Raw genomic sequence first — 25,796 nt, forward strand, 5'->3', positions numbered from 1 at the left:
TGAGGCACCTGCTGATTCCAGACCCACGGGGCAGCACTTCCAACCCTCTCAGGGAAGGAAGAGAAAACTCTTTTGTGAACATAATTCTAAACTGGGTGAGAGATAGTGGGAGCCGCTCAATTCCCTACCCCTCACACTAATTACACAGTGCTCTGGGTTAATTAATTCGTAGGAGCGGACCATATCGCTGAGTGTACATTTTTTTTCTGGGTTTCAACTGCTCTACTTCTCAAGTTGAAATTACTTTGCTGCAACTTTTCTTTCTTTCTCTCACCTTTAACGCTGTGTGTTTGCATGTTTTCCTTTTGCAGTTTGGGAAAAAAAAATTAAAAAGGGGGGAAAAAAAAGAAAGGTTATTTGATCCTTTGAAGAGAGAAATCCTGCTCATGGATTTTCTGCATTGAATTCATTGGAGAGAAAAGAGCGATTGAGTGAACAGAATGGGAAAGGGAGGACAAAGAAGGGTACTGGCAGCTTTGATCTCCTCCAGGTGGAGGCAGGGTAGCATCCCAGGGCAGGCGGGCCCCCTAAGCCCTTGGAGACCCTTCCAGAGCCAGGCCACACCCACCTCATTGGAGAACTCTAGGCTACAGGTTCTTCCTTCAGCCCAGAAGAGGGGAGCATGAGACTGAGCCAGAAATGCTCGTGCCTCCCCTCCTGGTGCTCACCGCCTCAGGCACTTTGATCAGAGGAATAAAAGCTGAGAACTAAGAAATCATTCTGAGCGCAAGCTGAGAGAGGCAGAGCTGGTAAGCCAGGGAAATACTCTTTGTAACATGAGCTTGTATTTCTTCCTTCATCTCTAGGCATAAGGAGGGGAGGCAAAATGCATGGTCATACTAGGTGAGAAATGCTCGGAGCTTCTGGGTCAGCTCAAGGGCTCACTCTAGCCTGAGAACAAGAAAACACCCAACATCTAACTCAGGGCAGGCAGTGAGCAGAAAGCACACAGACTGGTATGGCTGGTCCCCACTGCAGGGCTCTCTGGAAATTTCCTTCTGATTTTGGGCAGAGCCAAGATGTCAAGGGGCTGTGAGTCCCACAGGTCAGAAATTAGGACTCAGTTCAGTTCCATTTGAAAAACAAAATCCTTAGCACTTAATAGGTGCTATGCATTGTGCTAGGGAAAATCGGAGCCGAAAGATGAATGGGAGATGGGGTGCCCAGTACACTGATCATAGCTAATTGATGAGTGCTATGACTGTATTCACAAGGTCCAGGACAGAAAAGAGGAAGTGGGAACGATTAACTGGGACAAGTGACGTCTGGGAAGGCTTCACCCCAGAGGTGTTAGGTAAGTTGGGTTTTAACAAATGAATAGGAAGGAAACATGGCAGGAAAACAATCTTCTATATAGAGAAAACACATGCAAAGACACAGAAACGCGAAACCTCAGGGTGTGCTCAGCAGTTAATCTGGCTGCAGCCCCGCGTCTGGGGAAGTGGGGTGTCTTCATAGATGAGACTGTGGGAAGGTCACAAAAGACCCATGCCCCACCAAGCCCAGCTCTCTGGGGTTACCCCTGGTGGAGTGCTTTTAAGCAAGAAAGTTACATGATTAGCAGTGGGCGAGTATGTGAGTGTGCTATGCCCATGCGTCCTGACTGCAAGGGTGTAAAATAGAGCGATTTCCTCTTTGGACAGGCTGATTTTAAGGCACCTCCAGAGGCCCACACAGGAAAGAGCAGCGGGAGAGATATTTCTGTAGCTCAGGTGGGGAATCTGTGCTGAAGATGCCGATCTGAGCGCTGCCCAGCTAGTGGTGGTGGTTGAAATTATAAAGAGGAAGAAATAGACACGAGGCCACAACCTCTGGATCCTGGTTCCGCCGAGTGGCTCTCTGCTTTAGAAATTCCTAGAACGTCAAACTGGAAGGGTTCATAGAGAGAGATTAGCCCTCACCCCTCATTTTGCAGGTGGGAGGCTGAAGGCTGGTCACCCAACTCCTCTGCCTCAGCCTCAGCCTGCCTGCCCACTGCATCTCAAATGGACCAAAGGTGGGAGGACAAGAGGGAGACAGAAAGGATGGAGGTGGCAAAGGTCAAATTTAGAGGGAGCCAGTCCCTCCCATCATTTAGAGGGATGACCAAGAAGATGAGGGGGAGACAGAAGACATTCAGCAGAGCCCGGTCAGGCAGCAGGATGAGAAGGGGAGGTAGGTTCCCTTTTCTCCACCTAATCAACTCTCCCCCAGCTCAAATGCCATCTCTTCCTTGAAGGCATCCCCACAAGCAGAGCCCAGGGTGACCTCTCTCTGCCCTAACCTACACGGGTCCTTCTCTCATGGTGCACCCACATTGAGCCATAAATCGGAATTACCTGTGTGCATGTCTCACACTGCTCTTGACTGTGGACAGTGGGTGGGCGTCATCATCTGAATCCCCACAACTGAGTGGGGGCTCCGTGGACCAGGGCTGGAGGGCTCGATGCTCTCTGGGAGGACACGAGAGAGCAAGGCCGGCAGGGCCAGATCCATGGGTTAAACATGAGTAGGCAGACACGGAAAGTGAGATCAGAGCTCCCAAGGAGGGGGCCCAGCCCGGCCGCCACCGCCCGCCTGAGTCGCAGGCTGAAGCAAACCCGAGAGATCCGACAGCAATCACACCAGCACTGGCAGAGGCAGGACGGGATGATCTAACAGGTATTTTCCAGGCTTCATGTGTGTTATCCCCAAACAAAATGACAAGTGCTTCCAAGCAGCTCCTCTCTGGTTATGAGCACTATAATTAAGACCTCAGTCTGCACAGAGAGGGTGGGGAAGCCAACTACAGCCCAGCAGAGCTGCCTGGCTGAGTCAGTGCAGAGTCCCAGCCTCAGACTGCTGGCCTTCGGACTCAGGGCAGGGGACCCGGCCTGGCCTACTGAGAGCTCCCAGTTCACTCAAGACCCCAGGGAGTCAAGGAGGAGGCGGGGGGCTAGGAGAGGGAGGGCAAGATTCCAGCCCCTGTTCTGCCATGAAATGGGGGTCCCTTCTCATCTTGAGCCTCCAGTTTTCACCTGCTCTCCCCACCTGGCTACTCTCCACTCCACGTGAGCCTGGGTCCCCCTGTGATCTCCTGACTGAGGCTAGTCCAGAGCTTCAGACAGCAGCCATTGCTCTGGCAGGCATGGGACGTTCCCTTTAGGACCCCAGCAGTGCCCAGAGCCTCCTCACAGCCAGCCCAGGTCTGCTCACAGGCGGCTTGGGGAACATATGTCTGGATCCCTCCAGGGGCATTCGGTAAGCTTCCTCTCCCAGACCCAGTGTGGAGCCCAGGCTGGAGGTGATGACTCTTGGGACAGGGACACTGAGCACTGGGTCAGGTCCCCTCCACTCCAAAATTTTAAGAGCCCCTGCCAGGCTGCAGCAAGCCAAAGGACCCAGACTAGTCAGATCCTCAGAGCGGTCCTGGTGCCTCAACCTCCCCATGCTGTCTCTGTTGGTTTCCAGGGACCCAGACCTGCCTGGGGCCTCTTGGCTGCACTGTAATGACTCGGCACACCAAGGTCCCCCAGCCCCCATCCTGGCTGGTCTTCCAGGAATAGATCAGTGTGCATCTTCTCTAGCCCTGGGCTAACCCCAGCTTTTCCTACCAATTGTCCCCCAGGTTCTGCCTGATTTGGGCTGGTTAAGTCCAAGCCAGACTCAGGGAAGGCAGAGACAGAAACAGAGATGGGGCGGGGGCGTATGGCAGTCAGAGCATGAGATTCAACATCTGGAGAGAGTCCCTGGGCACTCAGCTCTCCTCTCCCCATCCTGGAAAGTGGCCACATTCACAGAGCAGCGAAACGGAAGGCTGCGGGTCCAGCCAAAACTTAGAAAAACAGGCTCAGATGGAGGAAGTTGGAGCACAGGCATCAAGTCCCGTGGCTCTTCCTCCCTCTCTGCGTCCATCCCATCTCCACCCCACAATCACTGCTCAGGATCGCAGATGCCTTCTTGCTGCCAACACAACACTCCTGCACCTGCCAGAGGGACCTTTATAGAGTGGCCTCTTCCCGATGTCACCCGCCAGCTGCAAACCACGAGGCGCTCCCCACGCGTGGGAGATAAAACCAGCTTAGCTTGTTCTCGCCTCTCAAGGCCGTTCCTAAACTACGTCTGTCTCATCCCTCACCTCCTCCTCTCCCGCACGCTGCTCCCCAGCGAGCTGGGGAGTTCTACCCCAGACTTCCTACCCCAGACTTCCTTCTGCCCTTCCAAAATTCCCCCAATGCCACTTCCTCAAGGCCCAGCCCGGCCTTCCCTCTGCCAGGAAGCTTGCCCTGACCTGGCCAGGTCACTCCACCGCCCAGAACTCTCCCCGGCCCTTGAACTCTGCCCCTTGGGCCCCGCTCACATGGGCTTGGGAACTGTGGTCCCCAACTCCGTCCTCCTCCCAGTCTACCACCTGCCCTTTAACAGTGGGGGGAGGCTGTGGGGAGGGCTGTTGCCAAGGGGGGAGTCTTGGACCACCCTTACTATGCCCAAGGGTTGCCACCGCTCTCTGACCAGAGACAGCCCGCAGAGGGGACCCTGCACCCTCTTGTCCGCATTTTCTCCACCTTCTGACACAATGTTTATTTATTGTGTGTTTATGTCTTCCTTCCCTTCCCCCAACCAAAAAAAAAAAAACAAAAAAACCAAAAAACCAATACTATCTCTATGAGAGGGAGAATTGTCTGGTTTTGTTCACAGCTCTCTCCTGTGTCCAGAACAGTCTCTAGCCCATGGAAGGCTCTCTATAAACGTTTGTTGAACGAATGAATGAGTGAATGAATGAATGAATACAATCACAAGTACCAGCCAGGCATCCCCAGGTAGGTGGATTCTTTCAATGTGAAGCCCTTGGAGAAACCTGAGCTGAGGTAGGGTCCCTGGCCTGGGGGTCAGGTCGCCGGAAACCCGGCAGGAGCAATTCTTCACATCCCCGACCTCGGTCTTCCCACTGGTAAAATGAGGGGCTGAACGGTGGCCACAGGCCCTGGCCGCCGAGCGCTGCCCACCTGCGGGGATGCCGCCGGCCTTGCCCGAGCACCTGCAGCCCAGTGGGCTCTAATTAGGGGCCGGTCTCATCACTTTCATAATTTAATTCTCTCTGGTCAACACCACTTTAATTACGGGCCTCTCGGCCATTTCCCCCCACCTCGTGCCTACGTGGCAAAGGCTCCTTCTTGAATGAAGAAGGCAGCCGACGGGTGAGGCCGGAGTGCCCGCTGCCCGAGGGCTGAGGGGCGGGCACTGCCTGCACAGAGCGGCCACAGCAGCACGGGGAAGGCCTGCTTCTCCACGGACTCGGCAGAGGCCCCCGGCTGGGCCTCCCGCCCCAGCCCTCACCCCCACCGCACTCACCTCCTCCCCACGGGTACCCCCCCCAGACCGGGGTTGCTGGCCTTTTGTTTCTGTGCCCAGTGGGAGGGGCTGCAAGCAAGATCCGGATCCCAGGGGTGGGTTTGCCCCCACAAGGGTTGCCCCCACAGGGAAGGGTCGAGAAGCTCAGTCTGAACTTGCCTGTCCATCACTCACTGTCTTCCCAGGGGACACTGGACATCCCTGCCCACCCTGAGGGACTGGAATGTTTTAAATCTAGGCTAGAGGTTTACATTGCTATTTCTACTGTGAATCCAGCGTGCTTGCCAGATCAACAAACTGAAACTTCTTTCCAAAAAGCACTGTCCTAGGAGGAGGCAGCCCTCCGCACACCATCTGTGAGTGGGAGGGACCAGAGCTGAGGCCTCCAAGGCTGCGCAGCAGGATTTGACTCGGCAAGAGGAGGGAGGCTGGAGAGGACTGGGGCAGGATGAAAGGTCTGAACAAGGCTCCAGGGAAACACCTTTCTGAGTTGGAAGATCCTTGACCCCCAGCTGCAGCAGTCTCCCGGAAGGTCCACACTGGTGCATAACAGACTTCTCAGGGGACCTGGCCCACACGTTAGGCTGGAGAAAAGGACACGGTGTCAAGGCCAAAGAGGCAGGTTAGGGGGAGTGTTAGCATGTGCAGAGATGCTCTAAACCAGACCGCCTGAGTCCCGACCTAGCTGGACCACCACCTGCTGGCTAGGTAGGCAGGCAGTTTCTCAACATCTCTCCTCATCTGAAAATGGGACTAACAAATGCACCTCGTAAGGTTGCTATTATGCGTCGAATTATGAATAAAGTCTTAGGCCAGTGCCTGGGACAGAATGAGCACTCAGTAGATGTTTGCTATCATCATCATCATCATCATCATATTATTACTACTATTATTCTATATTCCTCCCAAGCACTACCTGCCCCACCATCACTCATGACATCCCAAATTATCAACATATGGAGCCTCAACATATGTCCTCTGGCCTCCTCTAAACTCCTCCTCTATAGAAATTCTGCAGCTCTCTCTGAAGGGCCACGTTCTAGTTCCCACAGCAGCAGAACCCCCAGGCTCTGTCTGAGGTCCCCACTATCCTGTAATTGTGAAAAATTACAAGGCAGCCCATCAGAAGAAAAATCCATCAGCCTCACAGAAGAGGAGACGTCCCCCTAGAGGACACCCCTTTGGAAGTAAGTAGACAGCAGCTCTGGGGACAGACAAGGTGGATCTGGCTCCTCACTGGGAATGCAGAGTCCTTCCTTGGCCCCCTGGGAGCTGCTCTGATCATCCATTTCCTCTCCACCTCCCCCGTTGCCATCTCTTCCTTCTCTGCAGAAGCTGAGGTTGGAGCACCACACCTAAAGCACCAGCGGTCTGTCCAGACCAATCAAGAATCTGCCTCTTATGGGGGAGACCTACTACCCATCTTCAGCCTCTGGTTCAGACAACGATTTCAACTGCCAAAAAAAAAAAAAAAAAAAATCATGCAAATCGAGGCCAAATTGAAAATCTGTTCCTCACTTCCTCTGGTGCCTAGGGTCCTTCAGTTGGGGAATTTTTAAATGGCTCAGCTCATCTGAAGCCAAGGAAGAGAGAGGAGACAGATGGAGTCATGCATTTTTACAGAGATTCTTAAGAACCGTCCTTGTGGAAATCCTCTCTGCCCATCCATGCTGCAGTGGGGAAGTCTCATTCCATGACCTACTCTTACTAAAGACATTTCTCCCCACACCTGACAGCTCGGGCACATTTCTGAGGGACTCACTTACACAGTGGCCTTCAGGAGGGATGTTTCTCACTCAGCTAACTTGGAAATATCCAAGGCTTGCTTGCCAATAAAGCAATCTTTTTGCTGCATGCAAGAGCATCAGCTTTAACAAGAAAATGTCCACTGGTAGAGAGACTTCTTGTCAATTAAAATCAACTCCATGCAAGACATGAAAACACTGGCAGTGAGCCAGGCTCCACCCAACACACTTGTCACATGTCTTCAAGGAAGGTTCAGTTTAAAGAGTCCCTGTGATTCCCTTTGCATGAGTCTTTCTAAGTAGAGTCTTATGGGCATGGAACTTGGTTGCAGAATTTGACTCAACATTTAGCCTTCAGATATCCTGCGAATGGAGCCTGGTTTTTAAAAGCCACCCTTAGACTATGGACTATGATCACTCAGCAAAGCCCCAGGTCTTCTCAGGGTGGTGGCCTGGGTTCTCCAGAGAGACACAAGGATCTAAGTAGATATACAGAGAGAAAGGGGGATTTATTTTAAGGAATTGGCTCCTGGGAGTGTGGGGGGTTGGCAAGTCTGAAATCTGTAAGGCAGGCTGGTAGGCTGATAATTAAGAGTTGACATTTCAGTCTTGAGTCTGAATTCTGCAGGGCAGCAGGCTGGAAACACAGGCAGGCTGTCAATGGTACAGTCTACAGTCTTGAAGAGAATCCCTTCCTCTTCTGAAAACCTCCAGTCTTAAGGCCTTAACTGATGGGGTGAGGCCCACCCACATTATGGACAGCAATCTGCTTTACTCAGAGTCTACTGATTTACACTTTGATCACATCTGAAAAATACCTTTATAGCAACATCTAAACTGGTATTTGACCAAACAGCTGGGCACCATAGCTAAGCCAGGATAACACATAAATTAACCATCAGACACAGCATTCTCTGTCTGCTCTCCAGCCATCCCACTTAGCCAATCTGCCCACCTGTACCTCTGGCAGTGCCTGCTTCCTTCTCCATGGGCTTACATGCTCATCATCAGCAATCTGCTCTATCAAGCTGCCTCTCCTCTTCCCACTGAAAAGCACCCCCACCCCATCCCATCTCTGGCCTCTTCCTCCTCCAAGACCCAGCTCCAGTCCTACTTTCTTGACGGAGTCTTCCCTGGCCTTTCTAGACCACATGTGTCTCCCTCAGAACTCCTGAATCCTCCACTGTCCAAAGTATAAACCCAGCCCTTGATCACACACCTCCTGAACTCCTCCCTTTCCTAGCTCCTTCCTGAATTAAGAAACCAGCTCATGAATCTCCACTTCCCACCTAGGGAGGGCTGGGAAGATTAAAATGGATACAAACATCCATCTGGTGGGGATTTTTCTCTGCAAAGAAAGTACAACAATGGTAACAACAATTGGATTAAAAAAAAAAACAGGAAAAGCAAAGAAACTCTGGAGGTCTTTCTGTTTGAAATAAGCTAAAAACAAAAGTTGGGAGGGGAGGGTTGGTTGAAGAAGGTGATCTCATTGCAGATAAATACATCCTACGGCTTCTGCCGTAGCCAATCTGTGAAAACGCGAGATATCCTGGCCCTACAACAGGGATTGCTTCTGCGATGGGGTTTCCTGCAGGCATCGGGACCACATTAAAGGAGGACCGAGTGATTCACTCTACAGAGACCTCTCCAGACAGATGAGTTCAAAGTTCTGCTTTTAATCGATTCAGCATGTGACATCACTGGCAGCATTTCCTCCGAAGATAAGGGCAGCATGGATTATCAGATAGGAAGTACGGGCAGCCCTGAGGAAGGAGGAGCCCACTGCCAGAGCAAAGGGGCCGAAAGTGGCTGCAGGGTGGGGGTGGGGTGCTGGCTGCTGCTTTGCCAGGATGAACACAACCCCCAGCTCAAGTTCCAACCCTGGCAGTCAGAAGGGCCCAGGGCGTCCCCTCCGTGAGCCGGCCACCAGCTTGTGGGGAGGAGGGGAGAAGAACGAGATCGTCAAAGACCTAGGGTATTTCCGAAAGGACAGAGTGTGGCAACTCTCAGTGTCTGCTCCATCTCGATTAACTTATTAATATTGCTGAGCTATGAAAAAGTGTCTAACCCTGTGCTGAGTGCTATGGATGTAACAGACATCCCTGAGCCCTGCCTGTAGGGGGCGCCCGTTCCAGCAGGGAAGAAAGACATTGAGAAATCAGGATGATCACACATAGTTTTTAAAGGGCCACGTGACATAATGGGAGTGGGAGGCTTTTCCTTGCCAGGGTGAGCCAGGGTGTGGGGGTGGGGGGTGTGGATTTTATGAACGATTTGTTCATCTATAAATAGAAGGCTTCCAACACTGCCTTTTCTCCTTAGCTCTTCCTGTCCTGGTCAACTTCTAGATGCTCCACTCAGCCTGGGGAGGGCAGATACCAGATCTTAGATGAGATTAGAGGCCCCTCCGATATGCTTCTGTTATGATCGGTGATACCCACTCACTTTCCACCATCACCACCCATGGAAATTCTCATGCTGTATTTTAACTGCTTGTTTCACTGCCAGTTTCATCCACCAAACAGTAAGCTCCTTGCAGGCAGGGGCGTGTCAGTCTCAGTTCACAATTTTACCCTCAGAGCCCACAGTTAGCAGGGCACATAGCGGGCCCCAACTTTGAGTGCAGTCTGCTTAATGTGCATTTAGAGAAACTTCGCTAATGATGATAGCTGGCATTGTTCAAACAGGCATTATGTGTCAGACACTGCTAAGTACTTGGCAAACATTGACTCATTTAGTCCTTGCGATAATCTTTTGAGTTTGGCATTATTATACCCATTATGCAAATAAGGGACCTGAAGCTCAGAGAAACTAAGTAATCTGCCCAAGGTCACACAGTCTGGGACTTGATTCAAACTCAGAACTGTCCTTGATCCCCACAGATGCTGGCCTGAGGTCCCCTGGAGCAGAATCATGTTCTCTGTGAGCATGTGAGGAGAGGGAACTGCTTCTGGCCACATGAGGGAAAGATCCTCGCAGCTTTGGGTGCCCAATGGACACATCTGCAAGGAAGGCAAATGGTTCGCACTTGTCAGAATCTAAAGCTCCCAGTGGTGGGGATCCTAAGCTCACAGCATCCTCTGTGAGGTTAAAGCAGGTACCAGACTCTATGAGGCTTCTCCAGGAAGAAGAGAGACGCCTGAGGAAGAACCTGGGAAAGCAGGGGAAGTGTCCAGGATCAATGCTCTTAGGTTCTTGGAGTCTCTCTCGGGTTCATCTGGGCTTCTCACTGAAACTCAGGGTCTGCTGTATACAGGAAGCCTCAGAGCTAGTCTCATCCAGGGCTGGACCTGGGGCAGGAAGCAGAGGGATAGGAAGAAAGCTTGTCACTGTGAGGTTGGGGCACAAACTAACACAGACAAAAAGCACAGGCACAGAAGGGGCGAGTGACATGCCTGCTGTCACATCACACGCTGTGAGTGGGATGCGCTAAACCAGTCCCAGGCTGATCTGGCTGTGGCGGGATCCTTCTCCCTAAAGAGCCGCTTCCGCCTGCTGCTACTCCCTCGTGGAAAATTAAGAGAGGAGCTTGTCATAACCGAAAGAAAGAAAAGTAGCTGCTCATTTCATCATGAAAACTCCTGCAAGCCTATGGCAAATGGTCTCGATTCCTTCCTTCCACCTGATTTATACCGAAGCCATTGTTCACCCCGATGGTGCTCAATATATCACCAGAATGAACACCATGCATTTTGGTATTTCACCCTCCAAAGCCTCATAGAAAAATGGATGCTAATGAAGAGACCTTCCCTGCTTTCCTAAGAAGACTATCACCTCTGATAATACAGAGTGCTTCAGCGGGTCAATAAATGCAATAAATCAATGCAATTTATTAAATACAACAAGCACTTTCCCAGGGAAGTGCTCAGAAAGAGTCCAGAACAGCACATCACCAGCACTCAGAATAGGAAGAGGTTCCAGTAGCTACTTATTATAAACAAAGTTTCAACAAATACCTCAAGAGAGATTTAAAGCCAGGGAACAGTGACGTTCATAATCACCCCATCCCAATCCCCAGCAGAGCTGTCCCTGTGGGAATCCTCACCTGTGCTTTTTAGGCAGAATCCAATTTACCATCCTTTCTACAGAAACACTCGGCTCAGCTCCTGGGACAGAGCGAGCAAATGTTCACGTGAACAAGGACAAGTTCCACTGTGCACAGGAGAGCACGAGTGAGGTGAGATTGAGCACACTGGGTCTCAAGAACATGGGAACCGATCCTTGAATCTGCCTGTTCTCTGCCCAGAGAAGGAGCAGAGAATGGCCCCCCAACCAAGGTATGAAAGTTGTCCCAAAGGAGAGCCCACATCCGAACCCTGGTCCTGACATGTAGACAGAGCTGGCTTAACAAGTCATGGGAGTAGGCAGACCTACTTCCTCTGTCTGCTTCCTCCGCAAGCAAGAGTTCCTAGAACAGCCCCTGCACTGATGGAGATGAGATCACACCTCTCCCCAACGAAGGCTGGGACTGCCACTTCCTCACCGCAGCTCCAGGTCTAGTTTTATCTCTCTCCACTCGAAAGCCATTGAGGAGGGAAGGGCCACAGCAGGGCTGCTGTGGGGTCACAGTTCAGGCTGCAGACACCCAGGGCCTGGTCCTGGGCTCCTCCCTAGGCAGGGAGCTTTTGTTAAAACACTGACCCTCCAAGTCATCCACCCATCCATCTACCAACTCATCCATCCATCCACTGGCCCTATCCATCCATCCATCCCCCAAATGGCTGCTGAAGGCTTCACCACATTCAAGGCTCTGTGGGGATGCAGAGGGTCTCTCAAGGATCCAGAGTGTACAACAGATGATAAAATCGCCTGCTGACCAGCCATGTGATGGAAACAGGCTGAGCTCTGGAAGCCACTACACCTGGGTCCTCAGGTCAGCTGTGTCTCTGGGTAAGTTGTGAAACCTCTCAGTGTTTCCAGTGCCAAACCTAGAAAACAGGGATAAGAACAGGATACCAAAGAGGTTCTTTGTGAGGATTAAATGAGACAATGGAGAATTCCTAAAGGGTGATAAGGCCCACTATCAGTAGTAGAGGAAATAATTTTAGGTTGGAGCAGGGGCAAACTTTTATCTAATATCTTTCAGCAAAACAAACAAACAAAAAAAACTATCAAACTCAATTTCACAAATATTATTACTTAAGATAAATCTAAAATTTAAACTAAGTTTACACAGAGTTAAAAAGGTATTTGTAATACACTGTTACCAACAAAGGGCTTATAGCCAGAATATACAAGGAATTTCTACTAGATCAATAAAAAGATGACAAAATAGATGAAATGGTACAACCACTGGAAAGCCTATCTGACACTCCTTCCTAGAGTTGAACATCATGTCTCATAACCCAGCAATTATACTCCTAAATATATGGTCAGCATATATGTACTTTAATAAATATGTATGAAAAGGTTAATACTACCATTATTCATAATAGCCAAAAATGAGAAACAACACAAAGGTCCATAAACAGCAGAAAAAAATAAGTAAACAACAACAACAGCAGAATAAATACACAAGGGTGCTGTATTCGTGCAATGGAATACTACACAGCAGGGGAAAAGAAATAAACCCAGCTATGTGCAACAACAGAGAGATCCCCTCAAACACAATCCTGAAGTATAGGTCAGATGCACACGGAAACATACACACTGTCTGACCCTACGTGTTTAACTGAGCAGACACTGGCAAACCAAACAACAGAGTGTGAGGGGCAGAATGGGGCACCTCTAGAGAAGCAGGAGTGCGGCATGAGGAAGGTTTCTGAGGCTCTTACCCTGTTCTGTTTCTTGACATTTCATGATTATTTATTAATTTATACATCTATGCTTTGTGCACTTTTCAATATGTTATACTTCAACTTTTTTAAGTTTTACAAAGTCTTTAAATATTAAGTAAATACATAGGTGCATGATTGTAGCAAAACTGGGGGGATAATAATGTCTAAAGATGGGAAAACATTGAGGTAATGGAACTAACAGACCTTCACAAGGTACAGATCTTATTCTGTGCACTTTAAGCCAATTGTCTCATTTAATTGTCAACACTTTCAGGAGGTAGGTAATACTCTAAGCCCTCATTTTACAGATGGGAACTCTAAGGCATAGAGAAGTTAAGCTACTTGCTTAAGGTCACCCAGCTAGTAAGCAGTAAAGCTAAGATTACAAGCCAGGCAATCAAGTACAGAATGATGGTCGCACTCTGGACCATCGCCCCAGGCTGTCCTCATGCAAAGGGCCAGCACGAAAACTAACACACAGTCTTGCTCATTCTGTGCTGGACTCTTAAATAAATAATAGTCTTTCCTCTTGATTCCCTATGGTCTGCTCAGGGAGCCTTCCCCTCATCCATCAGTCCTCTCCCAATTTATTTTTATGTTAAACTTTTGAGACTCCTCACCGTCCTCCCCCAAATTTTGTGTCTCTATTTCAAGATGTCTAGTGAAACACTGCCTACTTGGGGTCTAGGGGATATCAAAGGCACAACAGCACAATCTTTTGAAAAATAAAATAGCCAGGCTGATATCCATGGTATGCTTAACCGCGAGGGCAGAAGGCGGGTTTGGCTTTGCCTGAGGAGGGCTGTCCGGGGAGACCACCTAAAGATTTCCAGTTTAAGGGCTGAGGAGTTGATGTGTGCTCTCGGGCTTTCCCTGGATCCTGCAGGGGCACGGGCACTGACTGTGGCCAGATCACAGGGAAAGCCTGCTGTGAACAGCAGGCTTCTTCACCTCCTAGAAGGGAGCCCGAGATGGATGATACAAGTGCATTCAGAATGAAGCAGGGAGGAAAATGGCTCACAAATATTGGAAAAAGTAAGGAGATGCTCCCAGGGTCCCAAGGCTTGAGGATGTTGTTCTGAAATAGATTTAAGATGCATGTGCTCTCGGGAAGCAATCCTGGCCGATTTGTCGTCTGAAGACAGCTATTCTGGCTCTGAATGTCTATACAATCCTTTTGGTGCTAAAGTCATTTGTAATCATGCAGCAGCCTGTTTAATTATAACTAATGGATGTCCTCATGCTCAGTGACATGCTGTTGGAAATCCCCCGCCCCCAGCTGAAAATATCCACAGAGATGCAACGAAGAGGCCGGCAAGGAAGCAACTATGCTCAGGGAGACCCGAGTTCCTATAGTTGAGGTCCCATTTGCATGAAGAAGTTTCAGCAAAGAAATTCCCCCCACCCCAGGGAGACCTGTGTGGACAGCTCCAGCCTTTCAGGCCGTGGGGACCAGACGGGGCAGTCCTACTTGTGAGCTGCCATCTCTGAAAGCTTGATGATGGGGGCAGAGCCCCCCTCTCCAGGCCTCCTACAGAGGATGTGATTTACATGCGCATTATTAATGAGCTGCATCCTCAAGTTATTCTGGCTGCATGTGGAGCTTAGAGGACTTGGGAGCACAACTTGGCAGGCAAGAGAGGCATTAAAATACAGCACTCCCCCAGCTGGTTTTAAAAAATATATAATATGAAAGAAGAAATCAGAGAGTGTGAGGCGGGGGTAGGGGGCAGTAGCAAAAATGGGTTGGAAAGAGTAAAATGAGGAAAAGAAAACTTTAAAATAGTTTTTAAAAGAAATACATATATATTTGGCTCCATTTCTCTTCCGCTCTGTTCCTCCCAGCCTCGGGGCCACTCTCCGGCCAGGAAGGCTCTCCTGCTCTTCTGTCTGCTCACCCCCTGCCGGCCTTGCAGGGCTAACCCGGCTTTTTCTACTCATTCTCTGTTGCCTTCCCCAGATCTCAGAGCACTTTTCCTCCTAGAAATTCCTTCCTAGTAGCCATTTGGCACTTCATTCATTTAATTATTCATCAAAACAGGTATGGATCCCTTGCCATGAAGTCACTGTGGCAGACGCTAATCTCAGGTCTTAGATAAGGCAGTTTTGCCCATGGGTATCTTGTCTTGTTCAAGAGACTGAGTTCCTGAGAGGAGGAAGCACAGAGGCTTAGCGGCCACATGGCCCAAGGCCTGGCACGTGTTGGCCCTGCAGGGAATTGCCTGCTGGGTGACCAAATTGGACTCAGCATGCTGGAGAGTAGCTTTGCTTGCTCTTTGCCGAAGACCCTTGATGACAGGATGCTGTCAATAGCATCACTACCTGTCTTCCTAGAGGGCAGCTGGGAGCAGAGGACACAGCCTTCAAGAGGAAGGTTTTTGGATGCTAACCCAGCTTTTGCTTGTGGTTGGATAGAACCCCTGAAGGGCTGAAGCCCCAAACATTATCCTAGGTCTCCTGTCTGGGGACTCAACATCCAAAGAACAGAGACAGTGATAGTGGTGGGGGGTGAAGGGAGGATCTACTGATGGCTGAAGACAGCTGGTTGCTCTCAGAGAGGAACAGACATGTATTAGTGAACAAGAATGGACCATAAAAGACTCTGAGCAATGAGGAGCTTTATGGGAAGATGGGAGGGAGGTAGAGGTAGAGGCTTGGGCTCTGTCCTGTCCTCAGAAAGAAAAGTCATGGAAGGTAAAGCAATGGAAGGAATCAATTCCTGACCTCAATAGAAAGGACAGGGTTACTTCAACCCAAATTCAGGGGAAGAGTCCCGAAACCCAGCTCACCTCTTGTTCCCGAGGGAGCCCTGTCTCATATAGTCATGCACCAGCCTCGCTCCCCTCCACGTGCAGAATTTTCAGCTAAGCCCCATCCCTGGAACTTCCCTGGTTATAAACACAAACAAGAAGAAATCCTGTCATTTTTAAAGGTTCTCACAACCATGATTATAATGCTTCACTTACTAAAAGATTTCACATTAGAACGTATAAAATCAATTTTCCCGGATCAAAATATTTTCCAGAGGTTTCCATGATGCATCAATTACTCTTCAAGCTGCAATGTGAGCTAGGCTGAGTCAGCCATAATTTGGCCTGGAATTTAGGATGCTGACCCAGGCTCACCAGGGGCTCCAACTGCAGAGGCCTCGGTTTCTGATGATTTTGAGTCAGTCTGAGCTCCTGGAACCCACTCCTGGCAGAAAAGCAAGCCAGAGATCCCCCTGACAAAGGCAAGACAATACCATGGGCAACTTCTTCACAAAGGAATGAAGCAAAATGCAGTTTCAGCCTAAATTTCTCACCATCTCAAGAGATAGCCCAGGCTTTGAGATTCGGGCTGATGAAAAATACTGTTTCCTACACGCTCCCTGCTGAACAAGATTTCCATAGCACTCACTCCTCCACCTTAGGAGGAAGGGGGAAGCTGGCTGTGTTGTTCCTCCTGCAAGATGTGACAAAACAGCAGTTTTCTGGCCAAGGAAGCACTAACTGGGAGACCTTAGACCTTAGCCCTCATTCCCCCCTCAATCACTATATGGATCTGTGATGGAAGTGTCCCTCCACTTGAAGACACTTTGTTCCCAACCCCAAAAGGTAGTTACTTTCTCCAAGAGAAAACTTTGGCCAGCACATCACTGCATCAGTAAGTGGATCAGAATGAGAGTCGATTCAGGGTACAGCTGTTTTGAGTCAGGCTCTCCTGGTTACATCTGACAAACATCAGCTACTCGAAGCACAGGCTGGAGTCTAGATTCTTATATCCAGCAAAAAGCACCAATCTCCCTTTCCTTTGATGAGAATCTTGGTTGTGTGCCCAGTACCATGCCGTGTGATGGAGGGGCTTGCCATTCTCTTCCACTCTTTCCCTAAATGGAGAGATACCACAATGGCTCAGATCTGTCAACTTGTCCTCATCTGTCCTGGAAAGGTTGCAGTCAGGGTTAAATAATGGGTGATTACAGAGGGGCTTTCTCATTGACATGAGAATTAATATTAATGCAATTATAGGTTGCTGGCTTTGGTGTTCTGCTGACAGGCATCAGCATTTAAACACTATCACTTGACAAAAATAAAAGCATCCTACAACGTCTTCAACAGTAACGTCAAGAGGCAGAAATGCGCAAAGGACTCTACTGGGTACCATTTTTGCAAGACTCTTCTAAGAACTAGAGTAGAGGGGAGAGAAACCACAACTCTCCCAGTTGAAAATGTTTGTTCCCATAAAAGGTAAAAGTTGATTTATTTTTATGAAATACTACAAATATGCTCCTAAAGTCACTGAATTCCTCAGCTACCTCAGCCCCAAATCATTGCTTTATGGAGCTTTTAAGGCCTTCAAAATACAGCACTGTAGCTAAAATAGGGCCATTCCCCAAGCAACAGGATTGTAAACAGGATGTTACAGGAAGAAAAGATTTTTTTCAGAACCATGGGAAGCAGCTATCCATTTCTTACAATCCAGGTGGTGTGATCTGAGGGCAACTGAACAGCACAAAACTCCTCACTCAGAAATACCTGCCCCCCCCCAACTATCTGAGCCTCACACATAGACTCTTCCCTTTGAATCTCTGTCAGTTCATTGTCAAACAGATGAGACACTCAAACCATAGACCTCTAGGGTAGAAGGGACATCAGTGGTCATTCTGGTCAATCCACGCATGTCACAATTGGCAAAAGGCAGGTCCAGAGACTCAGCCAGAATCATGCACCCAGACATTGATAGAATTTGCATCCAGGCCAGGGCCCCAGGACAGCCAGCCTGGTACCTTATCCATTACATAGTGTTTTGGGGTGAGATGTGTCCTATTTCAAAAAGATACGCTGGCCTCCTAAGCTCCAGTACATCAGAATGTGACCTTATTTGGAGACGGGATGGTTACAGAGGTAATCAAGTTAAAATAAGGTTCTTAGGGTGGGCCCTAAGCCAAGATGACTGCTGTCGTCATAAAGATGGGAAGTTTGGACAGAGAAAGAGATGTACGTAGAGGGAGGACGATGTGAGGAGACAAGGAGGAGATACTGTCAGCAAGGCAAGGAGAAAAGCTTTGCACAGATCCTTCTTGCACAGCCTCTGGAAGAGTCAACCCTGCCAAGACGATACATCTTGTCGTTCAAGCCTCCCAGCCTGGGGTATTTTGTCACAGCAGCCTTAGCAAACCCAGTAGCACCTGTCTGGAGTGGCACATGTGTCTGTGTAAGTGTCTATGTAGATACGCTGGCTTTATTTCACAGTTCAGCTATCTATAGATATTGACTTCTTTAAAAGTGAAAAGACACAATTTCCATAAAAGTCTCTTTTACAGATGTTAGCCTCTAAAAGACACAACCTTGGTCAAAACCCTTTCGGAAACCCATCTCCTAGAGTAATGGAAACAAAAGCAAAAATAAACAAATGGGACCCAATTAAACTTAAAAGCTTTAAGCACAGCAAAGGAAACCATAAACAAAACAAAAAGAAAACCTACAGAATATGAGAAAATATTTGCAAAGGATGTGACTGACAGGGGATTAATTTCCAAAACATATAAACAGCTTATGCAGCCAATGTAAAAAAATAAGCAACCCAATCAAAAAATGGGCAGAAGACCTAAATAGACATTTCTCTAAAGAGGACATCCAGATGGCCAACAGGCACATGAAAAGATGCTCAGCATCACTAATTATTAGAGAAATGCAAATCAAAACTACAATGAGGTATCACCTCACACTGGGCAGAATGACTATCATCAAAAAGTCTACAAATAATAAATGCTGGAGAGGATGTAGAGAAAATGGAGCCCTCCTACACTGTTGGTGGGAATATAAATTGGTGCAGCCACTATGGAGAACAGTATGGATGTACCTTAAAAAACTAAAAATAGAATCACCATATGGTTCAGCAATCCCACTCCTGGGCATATATCTGGAAAAGATGAAAACTCTAATTCAAAAAGATACATGCACTTGAATGTTTGTAGCAGCACTATTTACAATAGACAAGACATGGAGGCAACCTAAGTGTTCATTGACAGATGACTGAATAAAGAAAATGTGGCGCACACACACACACACACAATGGAATACTACTCAGCCAAAAAAAGGATGAAATAATGCCATTTGTAGCAACATAGATGAACTAGGATTAACACACTAAGTGAAGTAAGATAGAGAAAGACAAATATCATGTACCACTTACATGTGGAAAATGATACAAATGAACTTATTTATAAACCATAAATAGACGCATAGACATAGAAAACAAACTTATGGTTATCAAAGGGGAAAGGCGGGAGGAATAAATTTGGGATTTGGGTTTAATAGATACATACTACTATATATAAAATAGATAAACAAGGACCTACTGTTTAGCATAGGGAACTATATTTAATATCTTATAAGACCCTATCATGGAAAAGAATCTGAAAAAATTACATAAAAATATCTTATATAAATATAGATTATATATATATAAAAATAGTATATTATATATATAACCAAATCACTGTGTTGTACACCTGAAACACTGTAAATCAACTATACTTCAATTTAAAAAAAAAAAACAAAGGGTAGGCCCAAAACCCTATCAATCAAATAGATAGTATTACTAATTCCCCTTTAGACATGAAGACACTTAGATAGGTTGCAAAAACTGCCAAAGACCAACCAATGAGAAAGCAGCAGAGTGGATTTCAAACCTAACTCTATTTGGTTCCAGAGTACAGGTTCCTGAGTACAAGGTAGTGAGCTTCCCATCACTAGTAGTATTCAAGCAGAAGTTGGAGGGCCACCAGTGAGAGATACTTTCTAAGGCAACCCCTTCCCTTGGAGGCGGAAGTGAAGTGTCCTCTAAGGCCCCGTCAGCCTTGAGCTGCCCTGAGTTTACAATCATACAATTACTGCTGGTTTGAGTACTCAAGGGAAATTGCAAAGAGGAAGTAAGATGAGACTGTGAGTCAGCATTTGTATAGTCAGAAAGGGAATTAATGATGGGGATGAAAGACAGTCATTGGACAGGAGGAAATTAGGAGGAAAGGCAAGGGAAGTGTTAATAAGATTGGAGTTCTTGGGCTACCCTAGTTAGAAGATGCCCAGACCTCCAGCCCCACCGACTTCCATGCTGAGTGTGCGGTCACCTGAGCCTTTCAATGGAGCATCCATCCTGCGTGCAGCCTGATTAGATTGAAGTGAACCGTTGCAGCTTTAAAAGTTGCACGGTATTAAGGATGGATATATAGCTGATGTTCTGAGCTCTTCATTTAGCATTTTTTTCCAGCCCTAAGTTAAACACATACACACACATAACGCTGCCACCATGCTCTGAGTTAAATTCTGCTCGCTTCTGAGTGCCCACGTATCTCACATTACCCTTAATGTAAGCTCCCCGCACACGCAGTGGAGAGAGAGTAGGTCTCAGAGCCCTCAGTTCCCAGAGCAGCTCCCGAGTTTATGCACAGTCAGAATCACAGTCGATTGAAGGATGGTTTTCAGTCTCTTCCAGAGTTCAGGCAGCCCACGTGGATTTCTGATGTGGCAGCTGCAGAACCTAAAGCTTGCTCATTTTCAAGCAAAGTTTTTATTTTCTCTGGTTTCAACAGGTTGCTGTGCAGAGGATCTACTCAGGACGTGACATTTTCTCAGCTTGCTTCACAACAGGGAAGGCAGACTCTCAAAACCCACCAAAAGGGTTTTCTAGGTCAGTAGGAGAAAAGAGTCGTTCAGAAGCCTGGCGCTGGCCCCTCTCCAGCCCCTGCTGGAGAGGCTCGTGGGGAGCTGTTTGGAGGAGGGAGAGGATTGCCTTCTGGCTGCTTGGCATCAGGTAGGAGAGCTGGGCCAGAGAGAGGCTCAGATCCCATGCATGATGTGGGTCCTCCAGAGCCCAGGGGGGTCAGCACCTCAGGAAAGGAGGCTCGAGCTTCACGTCCACCCCCAAAAAGAGCAGACCTTGCTTACTTCCCCCACTTTCTAGAAAATGCCCAGTGCGAACCTGAAATCTGTCAACCTTCATCAGTTTGTGAGACACATCTGTTCATTTCTGCCAAAAGAAATGGAAATCTCTGAGAGGGAAAATAAACAAAGCCACATGTAGAGCATCTTGAGTACCTTGCATCTTTTAGAAGAGCTGTTGATGATTTGTATATTTAAGTGCTTGCTGCACCTCTCACGTAGGTGTCAGCAAACACCCAGTTCTCCAATGGTGAAGGGCTCCTTCTGAGCATAGGACAGGGGCTTTCCTTCTCTTTGGCAGCCAGACAGCTCAAAGCTCTCCTTCATGACTCACTTAAAAAAGCTATTTTCATCCTAGGTTTCTGGGATATATTTCTCCCTATCACCACCACCTATCAAATGACATTTGATCATTAATTGCCTTTTAATGAATCCACTGCAAACACATCTCTTATTGTAAGCTGATTCAAATCCTCTTTGGAAATAGCTGGTTATAAATAATAAACACCATCTTTAAGATAGACTAGGCGGAAGGACCCAGGCTTGGAGGAAGAACCCTTCCGGTGACTATATACAGCAGTTTGGAGCAAGAAGGGAACATCTAGTTCAATGTCTCGTTCCTCCGATGGGAACACTGGGGTCAAGAAAGGGAGTGAGACTTGCCCCAAGTCACACAGCCCATCAGTGGACAAATGGATTGAAACAGAAGACACCTGATGGCAGCACGGTGCGCTTTCCCTCACAGTCACCGATTCAGACACATTTGGACACGTGGGGCTCCGGCCACCTCTACAGGTTCTGCCACAGCCACACCTCCTGCGTTCGGTGAGACTGAGCAACAGGAGTTTCTCCTTTTCCCTTTGACCCTATTTGCATCTCCTGCAGCCCTTGCTTAGACCGTAACGGAGTCTGCCTTGCTTCTGAGGGTTGCTATTCAGGGATGGGGATGGCATCGTCAGACAGTGCTGGACATGTGCCGGCTGCAGACATGCCGTGGTCTCAGCATTTCCCAAGAAAACATACAGGATGTAATTAAGCATTGAGAGGACACCCTGATGCCCTGCAGCAATGTGCAAAATATACTGTTTGTCCCCAAAGTCCCAAATATCTTGTGTCAAGCTTCTTTCCTCCCACTCTGCAAGCAACACTTTGGGAAAAGCACAGATTTCTCTTGAGATTTTGTTGTTCTGCTTGTTCTCAGCTTGAAGTGACAATTCCTTGAGTGAAGAGCCTGTGGCTGCAGTGGAAATAAGGAGACAGAGAGCAAGCGTGCACCTGATGACGAGGAACAAGGGCCATGAACCTTCTATGAACCGTGGCGTGTCCCCCCCTGATACCCTGCAAGGCGCCCCACCCCCACCCCCTCACAAGATCTGGTCCACAAGGCCCTCCCTGGCCGGCCCCTGCCTACCTCTCCAGCCTCAGCCCATCACATCTCTGCCTCCCCTTCACTCCATGTGCCAGAAACACTCAGCTGCTTGTAGCTTCCCAGGCACACGGAGCCTGGTCTTGACCCTGGACCTCTGCTCATGCAGCCCCTTCTGCCTTCCCTCCATCCTTCCACTCCTCCCTTCTCCCCACACTGGGCCCTTCCTCTCTTACCCATGTGGCTTGATTTGTTTTCCTTCTTGCAGTCTAATATTATTCCAACTATTAGAAAGATCCATTTCATCCTAGAACTCTTCATCTTCCCCTCAAAGCTCAGGGGTTCCAGAAAGTATCTAAAGGGTTGACTCTTTCCTATAGGTCATGTACTTTGGAGTCATTTCACAGCGCTCTGGTTTTCAGGGTCGTGTCCTCTGTGGTCAGAGGGGATGCTCCCCAGCAGGGGAGCTATTTAAATCCTGCATCAGCCTCAGGGGTTTGAGCTTCTGGTCCTCTTTTCCCACAACCACAGTGATCACTAAAAGCACCTTTATTTCTCTTTCTTAGGAAATATCCCATGACCCTTAGTGTATGCTTCTCTCTCCTTCACCCTAAGAAATTTGGAGCCTCTTAAAGTTCCCAAGGGGTCAGTTGGCCGTGGCAATACTCATGTATATAAGGCAGAACTCAGGAGACCCCAGGACCTCTCTAAGTGTTAAGATGAGTAAACATGAGCAGGCAGGACATGACCCAGACATTTCCATGGACTGAGTCAAATTTCAAGAGTTACACTTTGTTCAGATGAGCTTCACATGAGTCATCTGAGAAGTATTTATTTAAAAATGCTTTGGCATAGCTCTTTATATAATTATAGAATCACAGGCTGCTAGAACTTGTGCAAGATCTTCAATCCACACAGGTTTTTCAGATAGGGTGACCAGGGCCAAGAGGGGAAAATCAAGGAACTCAAGTTTCTTCACAAGGACCGAATCCTCTGTCCCGCATCCCCACCTACAGCCACCTCATCCAAGGACCTGGCCTTCCATAGGCCCCTAAATTACACACAGGGAAGGAATCTCTGCTCTTGCCATGAGCTCAGAGAGCAGCCTCCCATCTCCCAACATCAACAGCAAAATCTCCCTCCTCCCCCCAAGCAACTAGGGCATCATGTTGGCTGAAGGTTCTTGTCTCCATTCTTTCTTTGCCTTTGAGCCCATCTCCAGGAGCAAGACACAATGAGAAGGTTCTAGGGATCTTCCCTCTGCTGGCGGAACATCTCTTATAAATAGAATGTTCTTTGGGATTAAAGGTCCATCGTGTACAGCGGTTCAGAAGCTTTCATAGTTCAACACAAGTTCCAGACCTGCTTCCCTTCATATGTAGCTATCTCCCAACCTTGAGTTCTCGAGCCTCACTATGACTTCCCAGGGGCTCAGAACTTCTTAAGACTATTTTTTAGAGTAGTTTTAGGTTCATAGCAAAATTGAGAGGAAAGTACAGAGACTTCCCATATATCCCTGCCCCCACACATACACTGCTTCCTTCATTATCAACACCCCTCATCAGAGTGATACATTTGTTACAACTGATGAACCTACATTCACATCATCACCCAAAGTCTACAGTTTACGTTAGGGCTCACTCTTGGTGTTGTGCCTTCTATGGGTTTGGACAAATATGTAGTGACGTGTACCTACGGTTATACTATTATACTGAGTGTTTTGGCTCTCCTAAAAATGCTCTGGGTTCTGCCTATTCATTCCTCCCCCTACCAATTCCTTGCAACCACTGATCTTTTTTTACTATCTTCATAGTTTTGCTTTTCCAGACTGTCATATAATCGGAATTATATAGTACGTAGCCTTTTTTGATTGGCTTCTTTCACTTAATATGTATTTAAGATTCTCTCATATCTTTTCATGGCTTGATAGCTCATGTATTTTTAGTGCTGAATAACATTCAGCTGTCTGGATGTACCAGTTCATTTATCCACTCACCTACTGAAGGACATGGTGGTTACTTCCAAGTTTTGGCAATTACGAACAAAGCTACTATAAACATCCATGTGCAGGTTTTTGTGGGACATAAGTTTGCATGTCCTTTGGGTAAATACCAATGAGTGCAACTGCTGGATCCTATGGTAAGACTGTGCTGTTTTGTAAGAAACCGTTAAAGTGTCTTCTCAAGTGGCTGTACCATTTTGCACTCCCACCAGCAATGAATGAGAGTTCCTGTTGCTCTGCATTCTCCCCAGCACTTGGTGTTGTCAGTGTTCTAGATTTTGGTGATTCTAAACGGTGGGTAGTGGTATCTCATTGTTGTTTTAATTTCCATTTCCCTGATGACCTATGATGTGGAGCATCTCCTCATATGTTTATTTACCGTCTGTGTATCTTTCTTGGTGAGGTGTTTGTTAAATAAAGCCTTCGGCCCATTTTTTATTCAGGTTGTTTTCTTACTGTTGCATTTTAAGAGTTCTTTGTATATTTTGGATGACAGTCCTTTATCAGGGGTGTCTTTTGTGACCCAGAACTTTTGATTCTATAATTCAGAAATAGTTAAGGCCCCTGGGATAGACGAGAGCTTTAGTGCTCAGATTTGATATTCCCCCAAAGAGATAGGTCTGAACTCAATGGAACCCCAGAGAGGACTCTGACGTGAGGAGTTTGATGAGTGACTCTGTTCCTATTGAGGAAAGGCAGTCCATTCTTAGCAGGCAACATCACTGAGACTTTAGGCAGTCAGACATGTGCAGCCCCCAGATACCTACAGGGCATTCACTATGACCCAGGTCCTAAATCTAACCATAGGCACAGGCATCGTTGGCAGGAGCAGCAGTAATGTCTAACACCTTTGAGCACCAGTGCTTTCTGTTAAATATTTCATTTCATCCCAAAATAACCTTATGAGGTAGTATGATTGTGATAGGCTGAATAATGGACCCTAAAATGTCCACAACTGAAACCGTGGAACATGTGAATATGTTACCAGAAGAAAAATGCCATAATTTCCTTTGTAGAAGAGTTCCTGTGAAATAAAATGATCAAGGTTTGCTGGTGGGAGTGCAAAATGGTGCTGCCGCTGTGGAAAATAATTCAGTGGTTCCTCAGAAATCTCAACACAGAACTGTACAACCCAGTAGCTCTACTCCTAAGCTTATACCCCAAAGAAGTGAAAAAATAAAGTCCTGAAACAACCATTTGGACAGATGCGTTCAGAGCAGCATGATTAACAACAGTCAAAAGGTGGAAATAACTCAAATGCCCATCAACTGATAAATGGATAAATGAATTGCAGTGTGTGTGTGTGTGTATGTAGTGCAATTATTCAACCATAAAAAGAATAAGGTATCAATGCATGCTACAATATAGATGAATCTGGAAAACATTATGCTAATTTCATTTGGGAGCGATAAAAATGTTTTGAAACTAAATAGAGGTGGTGATTGCACAACACTGTGAATGTACTAAATGCCACTAATGATTAATTTTACATTATATGCATTTTGCCTCAATAAAAAATAAAATAAAGAAATACTGCAAAAAAATTATCAAGGAGGGCTTTCTAGAAGATATAGAACTTAATCTGGGGTTTGAATGATGACTGAGATTAGGCAGGATAGGAGGAGATAAGATAGTAAGCAAAAAAAGAGAATGGTTTCCCTTTAATTT

General features: G+C 47.4%; 1 protein-coding gene across 5 annotated transcripts in view; it reads right to left on the bottom strand.

The window, feature by feature from the left end:
• The window catches only part of LOC106730690, a 494,581-nt gene that overhangs the window by 187,505 nt on the left and 281,280 nt on the right, over positions 1–25,796 (bottom strand). The window contains exon 1 of one of the 5 annotated variants that reach the window (XR_004326176.1): positions 11,876–11,945. The exons of the other annotated variants lie outside the window; for them this stretch is intronic. The gene's annotated coding sequence lies outside the window, so the exon portion shown is untranslated. Of the gene's footprint in view, positions 1–11,875; positions 11,946–25,796 lie in introns of those variants that run through there. 5 annotated transcript variants of the gene reach the window in all.

The sequence above is a fragment of the Camelus ferus genome, chromosome 15, assembly GCF_009834535.1.
Source record: "Camelus ferus isolate YT-003-E chromosome 15, BCGSAC_Cfer_1.0, whole genome shotgun sequence".
In the NCBI taxonomy this organism is placed as follows: Eukaryota; Metazoa; Chordata; class Mammalia; order Artiodactyla; family Camelidae; genus Camelus; species Camelus ferus.